The sequence below is a fragment of the Rousettus aegyptiacus genome, unplaced genomic scaffold (genome assembly GCF_014176215.1).
Source record: "Rousettus aegyptiacus isolate mRouAeg1 unplaced genomic scaffold, mRouAeg1.p scaffold_m13_p_4, whole genome shotgun sequence".
NCBI classification, from domain to species: Eukaryota; Metazoa; Chordata; class Mammalia; order Chiroptera; family Pteropodidae; genus Rousettus; species Rousettus aegyptiacus.
Genome location: NW_023416307.1, coordinates 96,564,861 through 96,573,440, shown reverse-complemented (window position 1 = coordinate 96,573,440; position 8,580 = coordinate 96,564,861). Strand labels below are relative to the sequence as shown.

General features: G+C 32.2%; 1 pseudogene; it reads left to right on the top strand.

The window, feature by feature from the left end:
• Positions 1-251: 251 nt before the first annotated feature.
• Positions 252-660, top strand: LOC118601730 (annotated as a pseudogene).
• Positions 661-8,580: the final 7,920 nt, after the last annotated feature.

Below are 8,580 nucleotides of genomic sequence, written 5' to 3'. Positions count from 1 at the left end.
CAGTAGTCATTTACCTCTGTCTGCCTTCTCTCCCACCTAAATGCATACCACCACCCCACGGAAGATTTGATGGATGTAGACATGAGCCCCCTGAGGCTCCAGAAGTATCTTTTTGGTTGTAAGTTAAAGGCCAACAAAGATTATAACTTTTTCAAGATGGATAATGATGAAAATGAGTACCAATTATCATTAAGAATGGTCAGTTCAGAGCTGTTGCAAAGGATGGATTGCACATTGTTGAAACAGAGGCAATGAATTATGAAGGCAGTCCAATTAACAAAAAAATAAAACTTGCTGCTGATGAAGATGATGACGATGATTTCGATGATGAGGAAGCTGAAGGAAAAGTTCCAGTAAAGAAATCTGTACAAGATACTCCAGCTGAAAATGCACAAAACCAAACCAGAATGGAAAAGACTCAAAAACAACGCCACCAAGATCAAAAGGTCAAGAATCCTTCAAAAAACAAGGAAAACAATCCTAAAACACAAAAAGGACCTAGTTTCGTAGAAGCCATTAAAGCAAAAGTGGGAGCAAGTATAGAAAAAAGTGGTTCTCTTCCCAAAGTAGAAGCTATTTGTCAATTATGTGAAGACTTGCTTCTGGATGACTAACCAAGAGGTGATTCAAGATCTCTGGCAGTGGAGGAAGTCTCTTTAAGAAAATAGTTTAAATAGTTTGTTAAAATTTGCTGTCTTATTTCATTTCTGTAACAGTTGATATCTGGCTGTCCTTTATATATGCAGAGCAAGAACTTTCCCTACTATGTCTGATAAATGTTGTCCAGGTTCCATTGCCAAGAATGTGTTGTCCAAAATGCCTGTTTAGTTTTTAAACATTGAACTCCACCCTTTGCTTAGGGTAAATAAGGTCTAGTGAAACAAGGACTGCATTGATTATAATAAAGTTTTTAAAAAATTAACTTCAGTTTGATTACCATATTTTTTCTTTCCATTCTCTGTGGTAAAGGATCACGAAGACAAGGTGGGAATTAGTCTGGATATTACTATAGAAATGGTGACCACAGAAAGGAAGCAGGCTAAGTCAGGTTGCTACGAAGTCTTGGGATTTCCGCTGCTTGGTATGTCTCAAATTCATCTCTTTTCTCCATCCTCAAAACCTCTACTAGGGTTCCAAAGTACCATGTCTCACCTAAAATATTATAGCAATCTTTTCCTAACTGCATTTGTCTCTAGGTTCTCTCCACCACTAACTCTTTTCCACATTAACATGAGTTTGTTTCTAAAAAAAAAATAAAATCTAATTTTATTTCCCTCTCTAAAATATACTTTATTGATGAATGGTGCGTGCCTAATTTCAAAGTACTTAAAGTACATGCATTCCCACTTTCAACTTTCACCACCAGTATGTACCCCTCCACTCCCTGCTCCACAGCCCTATGCCCCACCCTGGCTTGGTCCACACATGCTCTAATGTATTTTCTATTCTTAACCACTTTTTTCTTCTCTTCTTCAGTGGGTTCCATTACTCTGAACACTTTATTTTACTTAGAATGTGACTAAACTTTTGTTTTCCACATCATTAAATTTTCATGTATTTAAGATGTAGAAACAATCCCTTGTTCTTAAAAACTTCTTAACTCTAGTTAAAATTAATCATTTATTTCCCTTTTTCTCTCATTCCCTCTATCTCCCTCTCTACTCCTTCTCAGTTGGACGTATAGATGGATGTTCCTCCTTCTTCTTATAATACTTAAGCAAATCATGTTATTTGCTAGTGAAAGAATAAAGCAATATATCGTCCAGGTTATTTGCCTGTCTGAAGAGTTTAAGGACTGCTCAACTAAAATAATAAACATTGGTAAGTAATTCAAAGGCAGAGTGATATAGAATCAGTGATGCAGAGAGCTGTTTTTCTTGTTATTTCTGTTTCTTTCAAGAAACCATATTTTTCAATCAAAGACAGAATTTACTTCCATGTCTACAGTGGAGATACTTCAACCACAATGTGAGAGTTGGCTAAATTGATTTGAAATGCAGGCCCCAAGTTATATGCAAATACTGCATTTGTAAATTAGTATAAATAAAGTGTTAAGCATTCTAGTTGTGAGGATTGTGCCTTTTTTATAAACTGAGGCAACACAAACAAAACACTTCTGTTTTCATTGTGGCTGCTAATGCAGGTAAATCACTTCTGCTTTTATTATGGTCATTACTACAGTTATTGTTAATGTTACTTTGGGTTCCTCTGTGCAGGCTTAGCCTAAAGCTTTCTGCACCAAATGTTTTGCTTGGCAAAACTAATTCAATTGAATTTGAAAAAGGTATCATCAGTTAGGCTATTGCTATAATAATGCTGCATAATCACCCACACCAGAATACAGTAGTATTTTATAGAAAGCATATATTTCTTGTCCTTGCATCCATAGATTAGCTGTGGTTTTACTCATCTAAACTGAGTTTGGTTTTATCTCAGTCTATTCCAATGTGTCCTCTTTAAACCAACAGCTAACCAAGTTATTTTCTCCTCATGAGGAAGGATAGAAAGACAGGAGGGCAAGTGCAATTGCCAAGCACATTTGAAGTCCTGTTTTTGTCCCACGTGTTAATATCTCTTTGGACCTTGCTCAGAGTCAAGGAGCTAAGTGTGATTCTGTGTGAAAAGAGAATATTTGCTAAAGAACAGAACTATTACTAATTTTTTCTTACTCTATTCAGTCTTTCTTTTGTAAAAACTCAGATTACAAGTGACTTGCACTTATTTCTTCTCCCCCAGAAATCCAGACCCTGAGAGCTTTCCTTTGTTTCTGATTTTAGAGGTGTTCGGTTGCCAGATCTTCTCACCTCCAGTGACTCCCACCCTCTCCTAACTTATTTTATGGTCAGAGTGAATCATATTTTGCATGTAAAAACTTATTGGTTTTGTATACTGCAAATATGAAATTATAAAGATTGCTATGCGTATTACTAGTATCTGTGACTTTTTTTTGGTGAATGTAATAAAATTTCCAAACAACTGATTTGCAAGTAATTTTATAGCATAACCTGTTTTACATGAGAAATATTTTATATATTATTTATTGTATATTAACTATAATTTATTAACTAAATATTCTCCATGGTTAATGTGCTATCTAATATTATAATTCAAATGAACTGTGGAAAATTGGAGAAAGTAATCAATATAAATAGTAAATATTTCTGATCGAATCCAAGGTAATTTGATCTGTTAAAGATTTTTTTCTTATTGTGACAGTTATAATTTAGTACTTATGGGGAATTTCATCTCTTAATAACCAAAAACAATTGTCAAAGGGTCAATATATATTATACTAACGCCATATGACAAACTTTGACATTGTCTTCTGATTCTAAAATTCTTTCCTAATCTGTTTTGTGGCCTTTTAGGACTCCTTTTAATAATGGCCCAAGAAATCGAATCAAATTTATATATTTAATAATATTGTTATTATAGTCTCATTTCTATAAGTAGACTTAGTGTTCTTTAAATGATGGTACATGATATATCGAGAAGAACATATTCTTGAGCCTTTAGGAATTTTGTTTAGATATTTTGTATAGTTCATTATATAGTTCAGAGTAAGGAATTAATCAACACATCATAGATTTAGAGAATTAAATAACCCAAATGAGGGGAATATATTTCCCAGATTCAAGAACAAGTAAGTTACCATGGAAAATTATTAACAAAGCCCTTATTCAGAAGGATTTTAGACACTATAAACTATGCTTAGCAGGATTAGTAGCATAATGTGGTAAAAGGACACACAATAAGATTTATGATTAATGTTTTGTTCTGGCCGCAGGTAGGCTCTTGTTTCTTATAGTGAGATCTGTGCCCTATTCTAATGTAAATTGTAATAAGGAACTGAGATTTTTGAGGAAAATCTGACAAGCAGAATCAGAATACAGGGAAGAATCCTGGATTTGCATGTAATGTTCTATGATCTTTCACAAGGTAACTATAAAATGATAAGACCAGACAATATATCTTCCACTTTAATTTTGATGTTTCAACTAAAACCATTACCTTAAATGTAGCTGTTCTTACTCTAAATAGTTAAATCACCGATATTAAAGATTTAAATTTTAATTTAAAGATTCTTAAATGTTAAAAGAAATATAAAGTTACTCTAAGTTAAAAAAAATTAATGAACATAGAAATAACTATAAGCACCTCCAAAATTCTTTTTAATATTGAGGTAAATAAAATTATTTTAAGATTTCATTTTGATTTGTACCTCAATGATTTCTCAATGATTTCTCTATGGAGAAGTAAGTGAATCAGTGAAATATTCCAAAAGAGAGATTTACTTCTGCTTTAAAAAGTATATTCTTCAACATTTTTCAATGGAAGTAATGAATCTTTGAAAGAAAAGAACAATTTTTTAAAATTCCTAAATACCTGATTAGTATTATTTTCATATAATCTATTTTTTATTCATCATGAATTATTCATGCATCTACCTTAATTTTAATTACCAAGCCAACAAAGTTAAAAATCACACTGTACCTAAAAATATAAACACTATCACACTGAAGTTGAGAATGCATTATTCTTTATACATAATTGCTGTCATGCTGAGGTTGGGTTGCCACCTTTTTCTGTGAAACCACAAAGAGGTTCTGTATGTATGCCTCCAACATATGCACGTTAGTGTTTCTTTTACCCTTGTTAAAAACAGCCCCTTTTATCAATTTTCTTTTTTCTATTACTCTTCATCCAGAATATTCTATTCATTTTACTTTATAGAACCATTCAGCAGTTATCATCACTAAATAGAAGACTTTTTACCAAATAATTGACTCAGTAATTTATAGGAAGAACAGAAACTATGTCTTCAAGAATACAAAATTAGAGTTCTTTCTAGGAGTTATATTAGTTCTAAAGCTCTGGCATAGTTTGCCAGGAATGTAGTTGATCCAGAGGCTGTGGGAGGGGGGTACTGTCTCCTTAGCATTGCCTCTAGCAAAGATAAAGGTGGCTCAAGATGGATATTAGTTTCATTTATTCCATTTATAGACCCATGGATCAGTGACACAACTCTTTTAATTGATTTAGATTACTTTTCCATGAAACAGGAAAAACATGACCACACTGCTATACTAACAACAGGTATTTAACTCTCCCAATCACATCAAAGTCAATACAATTGAAATAGTGGTTTCTGTTTTTTGATAATAGAAAATGTGTTATAAATTACAAATTTCTAGTTAAATTATAAGTATGATATTAACCTTAAGCAAATGACCTCTTTATTGATAATGTTTAAAATATATCTATATAAACTGATCGTTGTACTTCAGAACTCGAAATGCAGCATTCTTTAACTTAGAATAATCACTTCAACATTGTTCATAATTAGAATGTTCAGAAAATTTTACATCAAGTACAAATCATTGGAAAATTCATACAAAGAATCAGGATGACAGGTAAAATGAATGAACTATATTAGTAAGTCAGAAAAGCAAGTGTCAGAAGAATATTTTTCATATGGCATTATTTTTGTTAAAATATATACATTAACTCATTTAATCTTCATAACAACCATGTAGAGTAGATACTATTACAGTAACACTGTTTTACAGATGTGATAAACTAATAAGTTTAGAAAAACTGCCCTAAGAACTGAGATTTCAATTCAGGTAATCTGGTACCAAAGTACATTTATCCCAATTGAGCAACTCATTGTTTTATTAGAAGGATGATTTCACTGAGTTAATAAAAGAAATATATATTTTATTATATATATTATATAGAAATAATGAGTTCATTAAAATAAAAAATATTTCAACATCCAAATTTTAAAAACTCATTACAAAAATTTCTCAAACTGATTTATGCCAAGATGTACTTCTATACACTAACTTCAAATCACACTCCTCATTATACTCTGTCACATTTTGTTTTGTTTCTGATTATATGCTATCTCTTAAAGTAATAAAATAAACACTTCTTAAAATGCAAAAAGATAAAAAAAATGGCATGTGTATGTTAAAGCTACACATTGCTTCTCACAGCCACATACATCTCTTTTTAGTCATGTTTCATTTAAAGTTGTACTCTTGAGGTACAGGTCCTAGATTTGTTAACACAATGTGACAGTATTAAAGAATAGAATTTTAAAAAATTTTTGTTTTTGTTTTTACTTACTAATTATGTGGATGATAACTTTTATAAAACTTCACAAAGCAGGAAGTTAAATACCAATAACTTCTATAATCGCAGCCCTCTGTTCAATTCTAAAGAATATGAAAACTTCAGATTGCTTTATACTTTATATCTCAAGTCTGTTCTTATACTCATTTTGGCAACCAGTTGCCAACAGCTTCCAAAGTGGATAGCTATCTATTCATTTATTCTTAAATTCCATTGAAAGTAGAAGCATTCCCAGTAAGAGCAACAGCTGAATTTAGAGGGATGGAGAACTATTTAAATGGTGAAATACCCTAGTTTTCTCCTATAATTTTTAATATTATATAATAGGAATACTCTGTGCATTTTACCTCGTATTGTTCACTAAAACTGACCACCACTCCTATGCTCCAATTTGGCCTAAATCCTTTATGCTATCTTAAATACTGAAATTCTAACTATGTTCTTGCTAGTTTGTAAAAAAGCAATAAAAAGCCTTTGAACCAAATTCTTTGTTTGTGTTTGCAAGACCACTTCAGGGAATGTCATGCTTATTTATGCATTAGATTTTCTCTCGTCATGACTTTGCAAGAAACTTGTTTCATCTTAAAACACGCCTGATATAAATCATGACTGTGTTGGTTATTTGCAGTTTGTCCAGAGATGAGCTGAAGCTCACTAAAGTAAGGCTCTGAGAGTTGAATTTTAAATATTCAAAAATTTTGCTAGCCTATTATTTTTTTAGATATAATTAACATATAACATCATATTCATTTCAGTTGTACAACATAATGATTCAGTATTCGTAATATTGAGAAATGATCACCACAATAAATCTGGTAACGTATTTCATCATATGAGTTTTGAACATGTCCTTCTGGTCATTGATTGCTAATTCCATTTTTTTAAAAATTTATTTTATTATTAGTTTCAGGTATAAAGTACAATGGCAAGCCTATTTTTAAACCATGGGTAGCTTGTAATGGGCCACAGGTTACATGATGAAACTCTGCAAAACCTACAAATAGAGTTTTCCCCATCCTAGAGAGGAGGTTTACCAACATGCCACTGGGCTTACCAAATGTGATCATTTCTTAACAACATTATTAACTTTATGGAAGCTAAGGAATTTGTGGATCTTATACAGACTATCACCCTCATGCTTTCTCACTGTTATGCAAGTGGTTGAGTACAATTACAAAAAAAAAAAAAAAAAAAAAGACTTTCTGCAGGTTACTGGAGAAGAAAATTAATTTTCTCAACTTCTCCAATTTTCTCCTTACCAACCAGTGACTTCATGAAGAAATAGGAGGGAGTTTTGCTGGTTTCAAAATGATCTATCAATTTGTCTTAAATGTTTCCCTTTGGTTTTAGCTTAGGTCTTAGTCTATGAGCATATTCAACATATTGCCTGTCTGTTCTTTCCTCATTTATATCCCTAAAGTCATTCTTTTAAATTAGGCCCTGTGGAGGCCAGAATAAGGTATTTTGCTGCTCAGTTAAAGTTAATCAAAGCCAAAAGTGCTCTTATACAAGATCTAGGGAACAGATGGGCCAGTAAAACAGAGACATGGTGACCAGCCATAAAAGAGCTTCTCCCAGGGTATCTTAACAACAGCCAAAGCATCAGAGGCATTTCCTCTAGAGCCATCTGGCTTTAATTTTTTTAGTTATTTTTTTTTCTATTGACAGAGCCACAAAGTCAAGGAAGCAATAATTCTTCTCTAGTTACTGTAACTGTTGATGCAAAACCACAATTTTTTTTAAAGCCACTCACAGAGTACAAGATCCATTGCACAGAAGATGTTCCATGGGTTTAAAGACTATTATTTAAAGGAAGAGTGATGTAAAGTGACACTGTGGTTTATAGTCAGTGTACATGTTCTTTAGTTCTTATAATTATAAGTTAAAGCGATGTTCATTTGTTTAATCTCAACTGTAATCAAAAGCCCAGTTATTCTCTTCTACAACCACTAAAAAAAATACTTTTAGAAAATCATGATGCTTTTTGGAAAGCACTCCTTTCCTCATCCTCACTCTGAGACTTATTGTGACAATGTAAGTTTAATGATATTTATGTAATGAAATGAATTCTATTTACTAAAGCCGTATAAATTTCTGACTGGAGCCATAACTGCAATTAAGATAGAATCTTACATATGTTGCTGAAGGAGAATCTTCCTACTAGGAGAGGGAAGATAGCTGACAAGCTCCAACTGACAAACCATTTAGAAAACTAGGAAGTCAATTAGCAAAGTGGAAAGGGAAGGTGAATGAAAATATATGGTAGTGTTTCCAAGTTTTTATTGAATAACTGGGCTCAAATTAAAGTCATAAAGTCATTTTTTAAAAAATTAGGCACTATGATTACATGTGATTATAGAGACAGAGGATTCATGGTCCAAGATCAACTTGATGACAGAGAAAAACAAAAGGATTCTAGTCATCTTAGTTTTTTTAAAA